General features: G+C 50.8%; 1 long non-coding RNA gene across 2 annotated transcripts in view; it reads left to right on the forward strand.

Moving 5' to 3' along the window:
* The window catches only part of LOC118549805 (uncharacterized), a 77,734-nt gene that overhangs the window by 248 nt on the left and 57,100 nt on the right, over window positions 1–20,386 (forward strand). For both annotated transcript variants that reach the window (XR_013445937.1, XR_013445936.1), the window contains exon 2: window positions 659–815. This is a non-coding gene — a long non-coding RNA (uncharacterized LOC118549805). The remainder of the gene's footprint in view (window positions 1–658; window positions 816–20,386) is intronic.

Raw genomic sequence — 20,386 nt, forward strand, 5'->3', positions numbered from 1 at the left:
GGGGCAGGCGGGCTCTGGGCCCCCTCTGGAACGGCACTGCAGGTGCGCTAGGTTCCCCGGCATGTCATTCGGCGCCTGGAGTGGGTGATCCGCCTTCCGAAGCCTGCGGGCAGTTCGGCTCCACGGCCGCCTGGATTGCTCTTGGGTCACACCCGGCGCCAACACTTCTCTCCAAGGCTCACGGCCCAGATGGCTGGCCCCCAGCCCCCTGAGGCTTCCCTCCCTCAGAGCAAAATAGAGCCAGAGCGGCCAGCCAGGGTCACAGGGGTGGGGGGGGGTGGGCTGAGCGGTCAAGTGAGCCAGGAGAGCCAGGGCCAGGACGCTGGCCAGAGGCACCACACCGGCCGGAGGGAGGCCTCCCTCCGGAGGGGCTGGGAGATGCAGCACAGCCCCAGCCTGGGAAGGAGTGGGGAAGGCAGGGCCACCGGGGGGAAGAGTCCCCGGCCCCCAGTGGGGAGGCCCGTGTCACGCCTGGGTTGGGACCCTCGCTGTGCTCGGTCTTTGGCTGGGGGCAGCCAAGGGGAAGGGAGGCCTCCATTTCCCCATCTCCTGCTGCAGGTCTCCTGAGAACCGGGGGCCCTCTCCTTCCCAGCTTGGGCCTGCATTGTGCTTACAAGGGTCTCCCCATCCCTGGTGCTCTCCTCTTTATTCTTCACAGACATTTGCCCACTAAATCTTGTACATCTAAACTCGTCTTGGTGTCTGCTTCTCACGTGTTCCCGTGCCTGATGCTGCGTCATCCGCCAGGGAGGGCCGCCTGTGTCATGGAGCGGGAAGGCACTGCTTCGGCTACAGCTTGTGTCCTCTTCCACCTGGTAAGAGACCCGACAGCTGCCAGACCCCTCAGGGGTCATGGAGTGCCGCATCTCACCTGGGGTAGGAGCCGGTGACAGGCGGTCACCTGGACTCTGCTTGAACACCTCCAGGGACAGGTCCCTCACTGCCTCCTCTGTGAGTCTGTTGGAAGGCAATACAAATGGCTAGAAAATTCTTTCTGACGTTGGTTGGTCAGCAAGACGCCTAACTCCCTCCTCCGGTGGTGTGACTGACATAGGTCATTCATTCATTTCTTCTTTCTTAAAAGGAGCGTTACCTGTGAGGCCTCCCGTCGAATGGGGCAGGTGAGTGACCCAGCCGCAGCCCAGGGCCTTTGCTCTGTGCGGGGGTGGCTTGACAGAGGCGAGCCTAGATTTGGGGGGGGCAGGAGGTAATGAGAGAGGAGGAGGAGTATCGCCATCAAGGTTTCTGCAGCAGGCTGAGTGCCCCAACTTTCTCCTTGGAAATGAAATGGCCCCCTTTCCCTAAAGAGAGGAAAGAATCCATAGGCTCCTGCCCCATGGGCCAGAAGTCAAGTCTGAGCTCTAATTCCCGGTTGTGCGATCTTGAGATACCACGCAAATCCTCTTGTTTAAAATAGGATGATATGACTTACCTCACAGACCTCTTTGAGGATTAGATCGCTTGATGTTTTGTGAAGTGTGCCTTGGGGAAGACAACCACGAGCTAAAGCCGTAGTGAACTAAAGCTCGCAGTTATGAGCTGCTGGTCTTGGGTGTGAGTTTGGGGGTGTATGTGTATGCGGGTTGATGGTAACCCCTAAAAAGATATGTTCATGTCCTAATCCCTAGAGCCTGTGCATGTGACCTTATTTGGAAAAAGGGTTTTTGCAGCTGTCATCAATTTAGAGATCTTGAAGTGAGATCATCCCCGATTATCTGGGTGGGCTGTGCATCAGTAACCAGTGTCCTGAGCAAAGACAAAAACGGTCCCAACCCAGACCTCAGCCAGGTGGCAGAAGGAGCTGTGAAGTGTTTGTGGCCCGACTAAACCGCAGAGCTTAAGTGAAGATGAGCAAATCCTAACAATACGATCCTTCCTGCCAGAGCCATGGCACAAAAGCCCTGTTTGCTTTTGACATTCGTGTCTTGGTAACCGGAAAAACCTCACTTTGAAAGCAAAAGAGTCATAAAATGAATGAAACATCATGTAACATCTTGTATGTGTGAAGAAAAAAGGATAAGCTACATGGATGTTGACAGAAGCCTGAACTTGGAGAAAGGTTCCATTCATGCCCGAAAGATCGAGAAAGCCTGCCCACCAACCTTCCCCCTTCCCTCCTTCAAAACAGATTTGTTAAGCTTGGAGTTTGTGCCAGGCATTGTATTAAGTGTTGGGGACCTAGCTGTGACCTAGAAAGATGATCTTCCTCTGCCCCTGGCCGTGCAGCCTGGGAGGGCAGGCAGGCGTTTGACAAAAACTTAGACGCGTCATCGTAAATGATGATAGCGTTTACTGTTATGAATTGCCTTGGGGCCTTTGTCAAAGTTCAGTGACCAGGTACATGTGGGTCTGTTTCTGGGCTCTCTATTTGGCTATGGATCTGAATGTCCCCTTTTACCAAGTCTACACTGTCCATCAGCCGCAGGAAGTCTTGAAGACAGGGACTACACATCCTCCAACTTCGCTCCTTTCCAAAAATCGCTTTGGCTCTTCTGGTTCTTCTGTTTGCACAGCTCCATTTTAGACTCAGCTTTTCAGAATCAATGAACCATCTATCAAGAAGTCCACGGAGCTAAAGATTTTCCATAAACCAAGTGTTAGCATTCCAGCCCTATGTTAGGCCACAGGCAAATGATGGATGAGGTAAAAACTAGTTTCTTTTTTCTCTTTTCTTAGGTTTTTTTTTTTTTACAAGGCACTCAGATTCTATGATCCTTTCACAGTTTGAGGTGGCTGATCGTTGAACGTGGGCTAGAACTATTTAGAGCTGCCCAAACCATCCTTTGTGTATTGTCGCTTCTTTTCACTTGTCCTTAATAACCAAGGTGGAAGTGAAGCTGGAGACATGATACGGCCTCCACAACCGAATTCTAATGAGAGTGGGAGAGAAAGAAGCCTTTTGGGCAGCTGTGGCCTCGGTCCATGTGGTATGAACCTGCAGGCACGGACCGGCAGATCCATAGACCCCACGCCCCTGTGCTGGGGGCCGATAGCCCGGGCCCAGAGCTGCAGCGTCCATCCAGAGATCTAGGGGACTGCAGGCCAGCCGTGTGTGGCTGATTCCAAAATGAGAGCAGGTGAAGTGGCCCTAAATCTGGCCAGGCAGGGAGGCTGCCCCTCCTTGCCAAACTCGGGCCTGGCCGAACCCTCCTTGCTCTGTGTGGTCAGCAACATGGCTGCTCCGGGTCTGTCCTGCTTTGTTCAGACTGTCCCGGCTCCCCTGGGAGTGCCTGGCCAGGCAGTCAGAGCCCACAGGCTGCGAATCACCCTCCCTGAGCCCTCGCCCTTGGGAGACCTGCAGCCAGAGACAGAGAAATAGAAGGATGTCTGGGGCCTCCCAGGGGAGATAAATGAGGAGGCCGAAGCAAGCGTGAAGGCACCAAGTTGGCCAGCAGGCCAATCCTCCACCCCTAAGGGAGGCACGGAGGTCCTGAGAACTGATGGACAAGATTTCTGCCCTCCAGGGTCTCCTGCCTTGCTGAGGGAGGGAGAGGGCGCCTTCCCAGACAAGGGGTCTAAGAATGCTCTCAATTCACACAGGGTGGCGGCGAGGGGAGAGGGCAAAGCCACGGCTTCGGGGTCGAGACTGGCCTTAGTCACCGCCTTGTTCTGTGACCTGTGACGGTCACACGATTTCTCTAAGCTTGTTTTCCTTCACTGCAAAATGGGATAGTCATTCTGCCAGTCTTTCAGGCCAGTTGAAAAATCAAATAAATCATAGATAGAAGAATGGGTAAATGGACAATCCTGATAGTAGACTCTGATCAGTGCTTACTCTGTGCCAGGCATGGGTTTAGGTCCCAAAGCATGAAATCATATGCGTGGAATCATTGCATCCCCATAACACCTCCGCAGTGGAGGTACTGTTTATTATGAGCCCATGATACAGATGAGGCTCAGAAAGGTAATGAACTCACTGAAGGTCAAGTGGTGGATTTAACTTGGGTCTGTCTGAATCCAGAACCTTTGCTCTTAACCAGGGCCTTCATGCTGCTGATGGAAGTACTCTGGGAACTGCAGAGTGTTGTGTATATCTAAAAGTTAGGGTATTCAGCTAGTTTTTCTCCCACTGTCCTCATCTGTCCTCATCTGGAAACAAGCTGTGTTGGAATAGGCTGTCTGCTCAGAGCCAGCAGCAGGGGAAGCTGCAGAAGAGAAGGTCCCCGTGGGCAGTACACTCGTCAGTGCACCCACAGGACCTGGGCAAAGCCTCCTCGGGGGCAGGAGAGAGAAGGACACAGACCCACAAAGTAGTCCACCCCTGGAAGGACCCCATGAACTTCAAGAATCCAGTCTCATTCTAGAACAACCTCCCAGGGGTCAGTAGCCTTGGTGCAGAGTCTGATGAACCAGACGGGGCTCCTTTCATGGCTCAGGAAGCCAACGGGCAGGGTTATGTGCCTCCCAGATCTTGTCTGAGCCTCCCTCCACCTAGGCCCAGGGCTACCAGATGATAGAGACTTAGAGGGGCTTTGATCTGGGAGTGCACGGCCCGGGAGCAAGGGGGTGCTGGGAGGGGGGCGCAGCAGAGTGACTGGTGGCAGGGTGGGAGAGGCTTAGGGTTGGAAGTCACTCCAGAGGTCTTTAAGCCTGGCCCTCCCATCTGAGGCTAAGCCTGGGGGGTAATTTGAAAGGGCTGGAAAGACCATCACTTTAATTACCTCCTTCACCGACCTGTCTCACAGCTAAGCTCCTGCTCTCAGAGCTTCCTGACTTCATGTTCCACATTGCCCTCTAGCAACTTGTTCGAAAATGCAGACTTATCTGGGTCCGTGGAGTCACCAAGACCTGAGTGTGATGGGGTCTGGACCCAGTGTAGAGCAACGGGTGGGCACCTGTCTGGGAGAAAATGGAAGGAAGAGCTGTTGCAAGTGGGAAATTAGGAAGAGGGAATTTTGACAACTTGCTGGTTTCACCCCAAGCTGAGTCTCGAGAGTCAGCCTCCATGGAGACGTGGGTTTTTCAGGGGCCTCAGGGCTCCAGAGTTATCAGGTAGGAGAGCCTTTCTGCTCTAACAGATGACCCTACAATTTCCAGTGGCTTTAACACAAGACACATTTACTTCTTTTTTTCTTTTCTTATAATCGATTATTTTAAAGTGTGCTTTAATGTCATGGGCCCTTCTCCACATCTCTAGGAACTCTTTTCTTTACATATATTTTTTGCCTTTGCATCAAAATTCTAAGAACAATTTTCCATACTCAATTCAAGACTCTGAGTCCGTCTTTTTTTTTTTTTTTTTTTTGGTGTATGGTACAATAAGGTATTTTTTTCCCCCAGAGGTAGTGTGCAGTGATTCATCAGTCTTATATAACACCCAGTGCTCATCACATCCCGTGCCCTCCTTAATGTCTGTGGACACACGGACTCTTACTTATGGCTCAGTCTACTGCAGGGTGGGACCTCAGCTCCACACAATCACGCAGGGCCCCAGTATCCTTCCTTCGCGGGGCTCCCGTCCTCACGCTGCTCAGGGCCCTCTCCACCCACTGGTGGATGTGGCACGAGAAGGGATACTGCCCAGGGGACATGTGTATGTGCGTGGCTAGGCACCGGTGATCATCACTTCTACCAACATTCCATCTGCTGAACTCAGTCACCAGGCCACACCTTTTTACAGGGGTGGCTGGGAAAGATCCTGTAGCCGTGTGCCAGGACGAAGGGGCAAACACAGCAGTTTCTGTCTGCCTGGAAGCTTTCTCCTTCCTTTTAAAAATGGACCGAGCACAGTTTGGGCTACCCGGAAGGCTGCATGGAGGAGGCAGCATGGGCTCTGGGCCTGGAAGGATGGTAGGCTTTTCCCGGAGAAGGGGTGGGTGTTGTGTGCAGAGGTACAGAGGTGCTCCAGCCATATAGCCCCCATCCCGCCCCCCACTCCTTGATGGCTGCGGATGGAGATCAATATTCTTTTTCCCAGAGTATCATTTAAAATGGCAGGGACTATTTCAAAAGAGCAAATCTGTGACCACTTGGCACTGCCCATGTCCAATTATTCACAAGGAACACGGCAAGCATTGCTGCGGAGCTCGGGGACAGGGACACCACAGACGTCTGCTCAGGCTGTCCCAGGGAGGTGCCGTTCACACAGATGATGGTGTGTGCCAACGGCGTGGCTCAGGGTGGGTGGCCCTGCTGCAGAATCCGGGACACAACAAAGGGTCCCAAGGAGGCAGCCAGGAAGCCCCTGGCTGGTGCCAACAGGCTTTCTCTGGTGTCAGCTGTCAACACTCGGGCTGTGGCATTCCGGTGTCATGACCTGGGAGCCATCCAAGCATGCTCCTCGGAGAAGCTGCCCACGGTCACAAGAGGTCTTCTCTTATGATAGTCTTCTCCTCTGGGAAGTGAGGATCCCTGGGATAAGAGGGAAACCCCTCCCGAGGAATACAAATCTGGGGGTCCCAGGGGGACAAGGGTTTTTGGGTGGGCCTTGAGGGCTGATGCCGGGGTGGGGGGACTGCTGCCTTTGATGCCAGGGCCCAGGCCTAGAGCCTGCAGATGGAGCTTGATGCCAAACTCCCAGGGTGGACAGACTTCAGCAAGCCAATGAGGAGAGTTTATTCTTTCACTTACAGTCATTTCACATGCACCGGGCCCTTTCCTTGTGCCAAGAACTGTGTCCATGTGCTGTATTATGTCATTAAATCTTCACGGCGCCCCTTGCGGAAGGTACTTCTATGACCTCCATTTTGGAGACGAGGAAACTGACCCCTGCGATCTTGGCCCAGATCCCCAGCCTGAGTGTGGTGGGACTGCGATTTGAACCCAGTCCCTCTGGTCCCAGAGCCTCATCTCAACCATTATGAGCCTCTGTGTTCAAGGTTAACTGAACAACAGGAGAGAGAAGTTGAAGGAGGTGGGTGTGAGATGTCTAGGTGCATCTGTCCGGAACACCCTGATCCAGCCATCTTTTGACTCCTTGACATCCTTCCCCCTTCCTCCTTTCCTATCCACACTCCTCTCATGCTTTTTCATGCCATACTCCTCCCTTCCAACCAGGCTAGTCCTTAACCCCCTGCCTTGGAGCAGGGGCACTATTTCCCAGAGCCCCACTGTTTTCTGTCCAACAAGAGCGAATCTTGCCTTTCAGATTGGGTGCCAAGTTCACTGCGCAGGCTCATGGCACTCAAGTATTCTTTCAACACTGTTGAGCACATATGCTGCATCAGGAACGGCTGCAAGCCCTGGGATTCAGAAATGAATGAACTGTGGTCCCTACCCTTAAAGAGCTCTCTAGTTGGGGAGACAGACCAATGAATAGAATAGGATAGATCAGGTGCGCCTAAAATAGGGCTCTTGAAATCGATGTGCCAATGAGCCACTTGAGGATCTGTTGAGGATCCGGTTAAAATGTCTGGGGTGGGACCTGACATCCTGCCTTTCTAACAAGCTCCCAGGCTGGTGATGCTGCTCCTGCTGAGGATCACCCTTTGTGTAGCAAGACCCCGAAGACTTTGGATGCCATGACAGGAATGTCAGCCTGGTGCTGGGGGAGCGTACTCAAAGAAGGATGGGAGTCTGGGAAGGAGCTGAGGCTTGAGCTAAGTCCTGGCCAAAGCTAAGGGGGAGAGAGCTCTGTCACCTCTCAGAAATGAAATGCATTCAAGACAGCATCAGGGGCCAGGATGGTTCTAATCTAACCTGAGATAGATATTCTGTCCACCCTGCCTGTTCTGAACAAGTCTTCAGGGCTTCTGGGAAGTATGGAGATTGGGCTAGGAGGGGAGCTAAGGTCCCTTCCATTTTTAGTGGTCTAAGATTCCCACCACAAACAGCAGAATAATTCCATTTTGTGGAGCAGTCCCTGAGCTTGGTAGGCAGAGGGACCTTAAAAATGATACATTCAACTCCTTCATTTTGCAAAGAAAACAGGTCCCAAGACAAGGGAGTAGTTTTCCAAGATCACATGGTGGGTTGGGCCCAGACCCCAGACCCTAGACCCCAGACCCCAGACTCCGGAGCTCACAACTTCCTGGCCTGGGTTCCTTCCCTTAGGGCCCCTGCACCCTCACACAGTTCCAGTGGGGAGCTCCAACTTCCTCCACAATTCCAGGGGGCTCCATCCCCCTCCCGCAGTTCCAGGGGGCTCCATTTACTCCTCTTTTCTGGAAAAGTCTTCCCCATGGAGTTGTGCCTCATGGGCGCTGCCTGCCAGGGTCTAGAGCTGCCATTCAGAATGAGACAAGTAACTGAATAACTGGTCTGGGAGAAGTTAACAGAGCCCTTCTGTGAGGAGCTGGTGACAATCAAAATAAAGTATTCCCAGCCTGCCGGCTTGGGTTCTCGCGAGAGAAATTAAAGAGCCCTGGTAATGATCATCACAGAGACTGTGGCGTAAACACAAAGCCTCTCTCTCTGTTAATCTCAAGCGATCCATGCGAGCAGCACAGCTTCCCCGGTGCTTTAAGAACAAGGCAGAGCGAGTGGAAGCCATCTGCCCTCCGTCTGCCCTCCCAGCGCCGTCACTGAAGGTGCGCCATCGGGTGTGGGGTCCCGTCCGTGGTATAGACACTGACACCTGTGTGCCCCACAAACTCTCACGGACATGTATGTCACGTGGACACAGTCGCACGCACCTGCCCAAATACCTAAGTCCTGGGGAATGCTGGGGAACCCAGCAGAAGGCTCTGGACACAGCGGGTGCTCAACAATCGCCCCACGGGAACCCTGAAAGGCAAACCGCACGCCCTGCGAGCTGAACCCCTATCCTTTTACAAAGTAAGCCCCACCTCTCCCCCTGAGGATCCACCGGGCTCACCTCATCCACTGTTTCAATTACTACGTGGCGTGGCGCAGCTGGTGGATAGAAGGCTGAGGCTTGAGTTGCACGAATGCAGAGTTTCAAAAATGTCCATCAGCTTTAATGGCCATTGTGATCAGAATGCTTTGGCTAAATAAGCAGATGCAGCAAGAAACACCAATGAGCGCCAAGCATGTCAGAAGCAATCACCTGTGCAGTCCCACCTTTGGCTGCAGTGCAGGCCAGGCCTGCTGTGACCAAGGGGTGAGAAGTCCCTGCTCCTCCCCAGCTCCCCCAGCTGGTAGGCCTGCTGCCTGCTGGCTTCCTCCCCACCCATCAGGGCAGGGCGCCCCTGAGGTCTCCCCTCTCCTGATGTAGCCCTGCTATGCCCCTCTTTCCTGTAGGTGAATTCTGCAGATACTTACTGGACTTCTGCTGTGGGTGTGGGGAGGGCCGAGACCCCAGAGAGCTGAGACTTGTGAGCTGAGGCCTTCGCCCTCAAGAAGCCCCCAGTCAAGCTGAAGAGAGAGGCCTAAGCCCCCAGAAACTCAAATTCTTCTTGTGGGCTGAGGGCTGGCAGGACTCAGTAACAAGGGCTATGTGAATGAACGTGGCATTGACCAAGCACTAGGGGAGAGTTAAGGTTATGTCTGCTGGAAAAGTAGGGAAGGTTTGGCTTTGGTGACTCTTGAGCCGAGTGTTGGGGGATGGGAGAAATGTCAAAAGAGAAACTTGCTTGGGAGGAGAGAGGCAAAGGGCACACACAGAAAGGTGGAAAGTGTGGCACAAAGAAAGTCAATGACTGACTGGAGTGCCCTCCCCATCCCCCCTGACTTGGGGAGGGGGAGGGCAAGGAGTCTCTCTGTTGAGGTCACAGGAGGTGGGACGGATCACATAGAGCCTTGAACAGCATGTGGAGGAGTTTGAGCCTTGTTCTGTGGGGCAATTGGGAGCCAAGGAAGGCTGTTTTATCCAAACCAACCCTAGCTAGTCTTTGCCTGTCACGGTCCCAGGGTAGCAAGCCTGGAGGTGCGGCGGGGAGGTGGGGGGAGGGACAGGTGGAGCAGGGCTATGCTCAGAGGACAACCATGTCCCATCAAGTTTATATTAGTTTTGCATTTGGACAGATGACCTTTGGCTCATGTGGCCCCTGGATTATATGCGTTTGTTTTCCTCTGCCTTTATCGGAATTTACATGAAAATGATTGAGAGATACTGCCTCAAATCAAAGTGATTTGTCAAACTCAAGAACAGGCCTGAGAAACCTCAGGAGTCAATGGGCCCTCAGTTGAGAGATCCTGTTCTAACAACTCTGCTATTGTTCTCTTGGCCTATAAAGACCACCAGAACTTCAGATGAGGACTGCAATTTTTTGATCTGGGTCAAATTGTGCTATGCACAATTTACTGACCAACACTGGGAGACCGTATAAGAAAGTTAATGTATTTCCTGAAAAGATGTTATTGAATATGACAGAGTAGAAACTCTCTTTTTGAAGACCTAAGAGAGAAATTTCCCTCAGACCTTAGAACCAAGAAGAGTTGATATCCTACACAACTTGTTTATCCTCATTATGTCTATGCTTTCAGTCTTGTAACTGATTGTATTTCCCTCCTTGAATTGGCTGCTAGGAAGCTCAGGGGCAAATTTCAGCCCACGCCTAAAAAAGTATGTCCAATTTTACTCTCCTTTCCAATTTCCTCACTTAAGTTTTTAAAATCTCGTGCCAAATTTATTTTGGTAGGCCACCAAGAATAGTATGAAACACGGGGCACAAAAAATGAAAACTGATTCATAGTCATGGACATTAAACTAGAAAACTTTGAGAGAAGATCTGGTCCTATTCCCTAAATTATGGAGAATGAGAGGAGTGAAGTGTCAGGGTGCCTCAGTAGCCTGGGTGGGGGGCCTCTACGCAGGTACTCTGTCCCAACCATTTCTCTTTCTGTTGTGTCATTGAACCACCAAAATCCAGAAGAGGATTTTTTCAACTGTTATCATGCAGTCTTATGAAACCATCTTTGAAAGAATCAGCCCATCAGCTCTTGGCTTCCCCTCAGGGATTCTCTTGGCATCACGGGTCAGGGGAACATGTCCAAGCACCCTCCATCCAGAGCCAAGGGGAGGTGTGATCTTCTGCATCACAGTGGGGCAGAATGTGGGTGTTTCAAAAGCAACTTGTTTTAAATAAGATCATTTGGATGTGAACTCTAGACCCCAAAGTGGGGTAGCTCTCTGTGCCATTTGAGAATCAGAGTGTGGGTGCTCCATGTGCAGGAGAACGGGGAGGGTGGGGGTTTTATGACAACCCTCAAGAGACAGAGAGAAGCGAGGACAACAGCTTGTCCTCTGCCAATCCCCAAGCAGCGGTGAATCAGCCCCTCCGCCTCAACTGTAAATTGTAAATTCACAGGGAGGAGCTCTCTAGCCTGAGAAGTGGTCAGTGCTCTGGGGTGGGGTGGCGGGGGGGTGGGGGGTGGGGGAAGAAATGATCCCTCTCCTTTCTTCACAGCACTTTTAAAACAGATTAGACTGAATCTGACTAGAAAGCTAACTAACAGCTAATCTTCCCCTGGAGTTCTCTGGGGCTCTCTGCCTCTGAGGTCTTCAGTCCCTGAGTTCTAGAAGCTTTCTGGACTTTACTAGTTTTGATGGTGGCTGATGAAATGCAGTCTTTGTCCTCTTGAGGCCTGTGGGCCTCTCGGGTGAGGAGGCCGGGCAGTGAGTGTCCATCCAAGAGGCTTGGAAGGGCCTGGGCTCTTGTCTCTGCTCCCAGCTCAGGCAGCCCTGTCGTCTTGGCTCTCATGTATATCCAGAGCTGGGCAGACAAGCCTGGGGTGGGGTGTGGGCTGTGGGGTCCCTGGAAAGCACTCCTGGAAAAAACTCTTCTGCTGCCTCCAGCTCTTGGCCAAGTGATCACATCCTCGGGAAGCCTTCCCTGACCTCCTGCCAGTCTCATCATAACATCAGCTTCTCCTTCCTGGCTCTTGTCATAGTTGCAGTTTTAGGTAAATTTGTGTAATTGTTCATTTGATGTCTCTCTTCCAAGGAACTGTGTACTCCGTGAGGGCAGGTAAAGTGATGTTTCTTACTCATCATTGCGCTGAGCCCCATTTGGCTGAATGAATAAATGATTGAATGAGTGCATCTCTGAACTTGTAAAGTGTCTCTTGTCCTTGATCTCTTGAGTTAGGCCGGGTGCCCCATGAGGCTAGGCTGGGGAAAGAAGTTCTCTCTGTTGTTAACTGTTGGGCAGGTACTGTTCCCAGGCAGATGGGCTCAGGATGGGATGGCTGTGGTTATGGGAGTAGATGTGAGCCTCAGCCCAGAAGGCGGTCCTGGGAGAGGCCTGGCACTGAGACCAGAGCCCAGAGTGCAGGGCGCTGAGCAGGGAGGTGTGTGAGCAGCCAGACACACTGGTCCAGGTTTCCATTTCGTTTGTATATGTGTTTTTAAATCTGTGCTTTTTATTTTATAAAATTAAGGAAGGAGGAGAAGAAACCTGAGTGGCCACTAAGTATATGAAACCTCTTTAAGAATCATGGAAATGCGACTTTCAACAAGAATGAGATGCCGTTTCTATCCGTCGGCTTGGCAAACAGGAAAAGTGCCGGTGTTGGTGAAGAGGTGGGGAGGCCCCCGTGGGCCGGGAGGGAGGAGGTAAATTGGTAAACTGCACTGAGAGCTCTTTGGGGGTAGATGGTGGACCTTAAAATGTGCACACCCAAGGACCCAGTGACCCCTTTCTAGATCATGTTCTAGTCTAGAGCAGTGCTTCTCAAACTATAGTTTGCATCCAAACCACCTGGAGGGCTTGCTGAAACAGATTACTTGGCCCCAACTCCAGGGTTTCTGGTTTAGTCTGAGGTGGGGCCTGAGAATTCTCATTTCCTCTAAGTTCTCAGGCAATGCTGATGCTGCTGGTCCTGGGGCCGCACGTGGAGGACCACTATTCCTGTTAAATTCTTGCTTCTGTGCACAGGAAAACATGCCCAGTGATGTTCATTTTGCCATTTCTTGGAGCAAATATGAGAAACAAACCCAAAGTCTCTCTGTAGAGGTGAGGAGAAAGATCCCGTGGCATATGACATATTACACAGTGGATTACTATATGACAGTTAAGTGAAGGAACAAATAAGTTTATTTCAACATGGGTAGCTCTAGAAGGATGTAAGTTGCAGGGTGTTATATACAGTAAGAAAACCTTTTTATTGGTAAGTTTAAAAACAATTTAAAAGGGATGCCTGCGTGGCTCAGTCAGTTAAGCGTCTGCCTTCGGCTCAGGTCATGATCCCAGGGTCCTGGGATTGAATCCTGCATCAGGCTCCTTGCTCAGCGGGGAGTCTGCTTCTCCCTCTGCCCCTCCCCCTGCTTGTGCGTTCACTCTCTCTCTCTGACAAATAAATAAACAAATCTTTAAAAAAAATTTTTAAAAATCCAGTTCTAGGTAATCAATATAATACAAGTGCTACAACATAATTTGGATGCACATCTAATCTATAAAGCTGCTGTCTCTGGAGAGAAAGGGCGGGTACTAGGACCCGGGAAAGAAGATATAGAGGCTTCTTCAATCTGTTGTCTTATTCTTTAAAAAATAAAATAAGATCCAAATAAAAATATGATCTTTCATCATTTCATGGAGCGGTTCCATGGGATGTATTATATTGGTCCTTGTGCTTTTCTATATTCTGGCAATGAAATTTTAAAAAGAGCAATGCATGCTCATTGTAGAAAATCAGAAAATGCAGGAAAGTACAAAACCAGAAATTATAAGCACTCACAGATCCACTGTGAATGTGTTGATATTCTTTCCAGTTTGATTTACTTATGAGAGAGAAAACAGGGCTCATACACACTGTTTACCTTTGTGTGTCCATCCTGCCTAATATGATATTGTAAATAGTTTACCACGCATCAAATTGTTTTGAGCAATGTCCTTCTATTTAGCTACCTAATGATCCAATCTACTGTGGTATATTAGTTAAACGATCCCCTACTGGTCTTTCAGATTTCTGGGTTTTCACAGTTATAAATAACAAGGTGATGCCTATCTTACAACATCCAGCTTTGCTCAGGTTACTTGCTGCTCTGCCTGGGGGCAGCAGTGTCCCTGAGTTTTGGGTCACAAGGCAGGTGACCCTGTCTGTCCCACTGGGCCTGGGATGGGGTGGCTTGAGGGTATGAGTGATCCAGGTCTGTGTGGGGGTGGGCCTTGGGGACCACGAAGTTTCTGGAGCCCTGCAAGTCCTGAGCAATGTGTGTGGTTCATAGAGCGAGCCTGCAGGGGCCCCCTCCTGCTCCCTCCAGACAGGGTTTCGGCATCCCTCTGCTGTGCAGGACATGTGTGACCCTGGGGCGGGGACCCGGGGCAGTTAGAGATGACAAGGTGTGATCTAGATAGAGATGCAGGCGCAGCCACAAAGATTACAACTTAAGGTATCAAGTGGGAGCAAAGCCCAGGAAGGGCCCCCGGAGTTCTGAGGAGGGAGTGGTCAGTTCAGTGCAGGGAAGGCAGCTGGGGAGTTTTCGGGAAAGAGGTTACATCAACAGTAGGTGTTTTGTTTTTGTTTTGCAATTTGTATCTTTTTGTCAGCTCCATTGAGGTGTATTTCACGCATCACAAAATTCAGCTATTACAAATGTATAATTCAATGATTTTTAGTAACTTTACCGAGTGGCACGAGTATCAACATAAATTGGTTCTAGAACATTTGCAGCCTCCCAAAAGATCCCTCGTACCATGTACGGTTAGTCCCCCCTCCCACCTCCATCCCTAGGCAACCACTAACCTACTCTCTGTCTCCAAATTCACAGGATTCTGTTGTAAAGGATGGAAACCGGACCTGAAATTAATCACAGGGGAAGTGCAAGAGCCTGGGGTCACAGGTGGTTACTTCTTGATAGCAGAAAAACAGCTCTCTAGCCTCCAACTTTGCCATCTGGGGCGGAATTCTGAACTTGGAAGCTTCATGCAGTCGACACTCTGCATGCCCTAGAAGCAAGGCTTTGGTCAGGGAACTCTTCTCTTCCTTGGACTTCTTGGGTGGCTGGCTTCCTATTCTTCCCACGTCCCCAACCTTGCTCAGGTGGAGGCAGGGCTGACCTTGACTTTGAAAACACGTCTGGCTGTGGCTTCTCTGGCCTGGCCATCACAAACCAGCTGGCTGGGAAGTCCCTGGAGGCCGCAGGAGCTCCAGATGTTGCGGCAGAGCCACGTGAACAGCACAGCGAGGGTCTGTACTCTCTTGCCGTCATCTGCCCGGGTCCCGCTGTGCTGGGGGTCCTTGTGGTCTCTGCCCAACTTAGACCCAAACATCCTTCACCCTGAAAACGAGAGAAGTGCGAGCAGATCGTCTTTATTTAGTTTGCCTTTGTATGATCAGGTGTGCTTGGAGATGCTCTGGGTCGTAGCCTTTAAAATAACATTTCCTCCCTAATTTCAAACTAATGCAAACTCAATACAGAAGAATAGTACAGTAAAACAAAAATCAGGTCACCTCTCTGGTCGCTCCTGAAGATGACCACTCCTGCTGCATTTAGGGGGTATATACCTCCTGTCTTTTCTCTCCACCTGCCAGGTGTTTTGTTGGCTTCCATTAAATCCCCACAATGGCAGGGTAGGAAGGTGTTTGGACGACCCTATGCCAGCCAGGCTCTTACTGGTCAGGGAGGCCCGACCCTGGGGTTCCCACTCTGGCTTGGACACCAGCTCCTTTGGGCACTTTAAATCAGTTTTTTAACCTTGATTTGAGCTTCTCTCTCTGACAACGATCCAAATACTTGGCTCTGGGGAGCGAGTCCTTCTGCCTGAAGCATTATCTGCTATGTAAAGCAAGACAGTCAACCTGAAGCTATTAACAGCTCTCAATTCTCTCAAGACTTTCTGGGCAGCAGGCTGCAACACATCTGAGATAATTCAATTTTTACAGAAGCTATTTCCATTCATCACTTATTAATGACTCTCCCAACTGACACAATTAAGTAGATCTAGGATTAAAAAAGAGCCCCATATTCATTTCACATCTATCTAATTACCCTGAAGTTCATGGGCCTGGAGGAATGTGGAAATGGCCTCCATTCTTCTCCTTTGTACGTTGCACGTTGCATTTCTCTCTGGGTTTGGCTTCGGCCCCAGGGGAGGCAGCCTGTGGGGTGTGTGCGGAGACACGGGCTCCGGGCCTTGAGCTGGAGGGCAGAGGACAACGGGATGGAAGGGATGGCACAGGGCTTCTCCTGTGTCAGCGTTAGGAACTTGAGGTGCATCCTCCCATGTAATCCTCCGCGAACTCTGCGAGTTAGAGATTCACACCCCCATTTTGGACGTAGGAAATTAGGGCTCAAAGAGATTGTGTGACTTACTCAAAGTCACACCAACTGGGGAGCAGCAGAGCTAGGGCTGGGGTCCAGCCAGCTGGTGTGACCTCAGCGTCTTGGCACTTCCCCTAATCCACGCTGCCAGTAGCTCATGCAGCTCAGCCCGCACACTCCAATATTCTGCCACGGAGGTAGAAAAGCCAAAGAGTGTGGATTTTCCACTGCTATGGGAATAAAGCACTCCCTTTTTTTCCCCCAAGGAATAGAGGTGGCAATGAAAGAATTCCCAGAGGATCCAGTGAAGCCAGGAAAGGGGAGTCCTTGCCCACCATCCTTCCCTAGGGCAGGCCCCGAAGGCAGGACTGGCTCCTGTTCTCCGGCAGCCTTGCCCACTGAAACCCCTGGGCCCAGGGAGGTTCTGTTCAGCCCGTGTGACCTCGGACGTCTGTCATCTTCCTGCCCCAGAGGGCTGGGAGGCAGCCCCGGCCTGGAGCAAAGGATGAAGGCAGAAGGTGAAAAAGCCAAGAGTCTGAGTAAGCGTGAGGCGGCAGGGGCCACTGGACCTGGGAACACAGGTGCGGCTGCTTCATGGGCACCGATGGAGGAGTTTGGATGGTATTTTGGCTGCCCGCGCTCTAAGGCAGTGGTGTTCACAGCGAGGGACCCGAACCCCTGCAGGTAGCAGACGCAGCCACGGGGTCTCGAGGAGCACTGCGTGTCTGAAAGGATCCAGTGTCCATGGTACTCTTTCCTGGAGCTGATGTCCCTGGGATGCACCACGCTTCACTCTAACCCTCCCTCAGGAGTAAAGGATGAGATGCCCTCACCCCTTGAGGGATGTGAGACCTCCCAGGTTACAAACAAAGGAGAGGATTAACCAAACCACCCCAAACCCTTAGGGCATAAAGCCTTCCGGGTCCACACACATTTCTGTTAAAGGGTGAATGAAGCCTGGCCTTAGAAACGAAAAGACTCCATTTTAAACCTGCGAATCATGACACCCAGCTAAGGAAGAGAACTCAGAGTTCAGCCTCCTCACTCCCCATCCATCTTCTAAGTGAGAGAACAGGGAGCCAGAGAGAGAAGGGGCTCATTCTTCTGAGATTCCACAGTGAGTCAGTGACAGGGCAGGGACCAGGTGCCGGGTGCCCTGGTCGGGACATGATTCTCCCGGTCAAAGCATAGCCCCGCTTGATTCTAGACATGCAGCCTTGGGAGAGTCGCCTCACCCCTCTGAGTCCCAGCTTCCTCCTCTGTTAAAGTGAGGCTAATAAATAGTACTCCCTTGTGCGGTGTAGGGAGGATGAAGTGGGCTAATATACGTGACGTGCTTGAAACAGTAATTTATAATTGTGAGCTCCTGCAGTAGTGACCTGCTCTAATAAACATATCCCAAACTTGCGAAGTTTCAACACACATATAAATTTATTTATCAGGATGCCTGGATAGCTCAGTCTTTAAGCGTCTGCCTTCGGCGCAGGTCATGATCCCGGGGTCCTGGGATCGAGCCCCACATCGGGCTCCCTGCTCAGCGGGGAGCCTGCTTCTCCCTCTCCCTCTGCCTGCCACTCCCCCTGCCGTGCGCACTCTCTCTCTCTGACAAATAAATAAAATCTAAAAAAAAAAAAAGGAAGTTTATTTATCACATTGTGATGTTCCGATGCTGGCATTTCTTACTGGTGGGCAAGTTCCCACATGGTGACCAGGAACTCATGCTCATCGGATCTTGTGGTTTCACCATCCCCCAGGACCCACCCCATCACTTCTCCCCAGCTGAGAAGCCCTATCAACTTCTAAAGCCTCAGCCCAGAGGTGTCACCCACGATTTCCACTCGCACTCCGTTAGGGAGAGCCGGTGACATGGCCATAGCTGAGCGCAGAGGAAGCTGGGGAGTGTCATCCCTGGCTGAGTGGTCGCCTCCCAGTAGCAAGTCCACAGTATGGAACGGAAGCACGAATTTTTGTGAACAGATTTCTCAGCAACAGCTAACAAATCATCCCCAAACTTAGTGGCTTACAATGACACTCAGTGGTTCACAACTCCATGCATCAGTCATTTGGGCTGGGACCAGCAGTGTTTGTTCCGCTGGTCTCATCTGGGCTCACTTACGCAGCACCAGGTAGCCGACAGCTCGGCTGGGCCAGGACAGTCTCGGATGGCCTCACACACGTGGTCAGGCCTGAGCGTGTTCTCAGCCAGGGCATCTTGGTCTCCACACAGCCTCTCCAGCAGGTTATCACTCACGGGACAGCAGGATTCCGAGGTAGCAAGAAAGGACACCGCAAGGCTTCTTGAGGCCTAGCTCGGGAACCCACATTCCATCACTCCTGCCGTATTCTGTAGGTCAAAGCGAGTCACAAGGCAAGTCCAGTTTTAAGAAATAGGGAGACATTAAGAAAGAAAACGGATGAACATATGGGAAAGGGGGAAAAGAAAAAAGAAAAAAGGAGAGAGGGAAAGACGCCATAAGTGACACTTAATGATAGGGAACAGACTGAGGGTTGATGGAAGGAGGTGGGTGGGGGATGGGCTAGATGGGGGGTGGGCTAAATGGGTTTCAATGATCACTGGGTGTTGTATGTAAGTGATGAATCACTGAATTCTACTCCAGAAACCAATATTGCACTGTATGTTAACTAAGTAAAATTTAAATTAAAAAAAAAAAGAAGTGAGAAATATTTTTCAAGGGTTGCTGAGCTAAATTTGCAGTTTCTAGGTATTGTGAAATATATTTAAAGCAGGCGATAAAAAAGCATTTTATTTAAAATAATATATGGCAAAAGTTTAATTAAATTAAGCCAACCATATCTGAAAATAATGGGTTAAATCAGGTGCCTCTAAGGGAAAGAGTGACAGGTCTGACTAATAGTCATTTCATAAGTTCTGCTAGAACCCTTTTGGTGTGCTTTCCAAAATGGCAAAGTGAATAACCTGAAAGATTGGGTAGCCATCCTTTGGCCATCCTTTGATGTAGTTTCCAGTTTTCTTGTCTCACGTTGAGTCCAAGGCACGATTTTTGGAATCAGTGGCACTATTTAAATTCTCTCTCTCCCTCTCTTTATCCCCCCGACCCCCACCCTACCCAGTGGATTTGTGGATTCCGTAGGTTATATGTGTGTATGATGCAGCCACATTGCTTCTGGAACCTGACAACCAGAGAGCTATTGCAGAGGACAGTCAGAGTTTCGTTGGTCTGCCTAGAATGCACCCTCTCTTCCTCTGAGTATGCTTTTTCTCTTCCTCCAACCATGTGTGTAGGTTGCTAATGACCACAGACCCTTTGCTGCTCCTCCCATCAAGAAGTGAAGTCTGTTTCCTTACTTCTTCTTTTTTTTAATTTAAATTTTACTTAGTTAACATACAGTGCAATATTGGTTTCTGGAGTAGAATTCAGTGATTCATCACTTACATAGGACACCCAGTGCTCATCACAACAAAGTGCCCTCCTTAATACCCATCCCCCATCTAGCCCATCCCCCACCCACCTCCTTCCATCAACCCTCAGTCTGTTCCCTATCATTAAGTGTCACTTATGGCGTCTTTCCCTCTCTCCTTTTTTCTTTTTTCTTTTCCCCCTTTCCCATATGTTCATCCGTTTTCTTTCTTAATGTCTCCCTATTTCTTAAAACTGGACTTGCCTTGTGACTCGCTTTGACCTACAGAATACGGCAGGAGTGATGGAATGTGGGTTCCCGAGCTAGGCCTCAAGAAGCCTTGCGGTGTCCTTTCTTGCTACCTCGGAATCCTGCTGTCCCGTGAGTGATAACCTGCTGGAGAGGCTGTGTGGAGACCAAGATGCCCTGGCTGAGAACACGCTCAGGCCTGACCACGTGTGTGAGGCCATCCGAGACTGTCCTGGCCCAGCCGAGCTGTCGGCTACCTGGTGCTGCGTAAGTGAGCCCAGATGAGACCAGCGGAACAAACACTGCTGGTCCCAGCCCAAATGACTGATGCATGGAGTTGTGAACCACTGAGTGTCATTGTAAGCCACTAAGTTTGGGGATGATTTGTTAGCTGTTGCTGAGAAATCTGTTCACAAAAATTCGTGCTTCCGTTCCATACTGTGGACTTGCTACTGGGAGGCGACCACTCAGCCAGGGATGACACTCCCCAGCTTCCTCTGCGCTCAGCTATGGCCATGTCACCGGCTCTCCCTAACGGAGTGCGAGTGGAAATCGTGGGTGACACCTCTGGGCTGAGGCTTTAGAAGTTGATAGGGCTTCTCAGCTGGGGAGAAGTGATGGGGTGGGTCCTGGGGGATGGTGAAACCACAAGATCCGATGAGCATGAGTTCCTGGTCACCATGTGGGAACTTGCCCACCAGTAAGAAATGC

Source organism: Halichoerus grypus, chromosome 1 (assembly GCF_964656455.1).
Source record: "Halichoerus grypus chromosome 1, mHalGry1.hap1.1, whole genome shotgun sequence".
Classification (NCBI taxonomy): Eukaryota; Metazoa; Chordata; class Mammalia; order Carnivora; family Phocidae; genus Halichoerus; species Halichoerus grypus.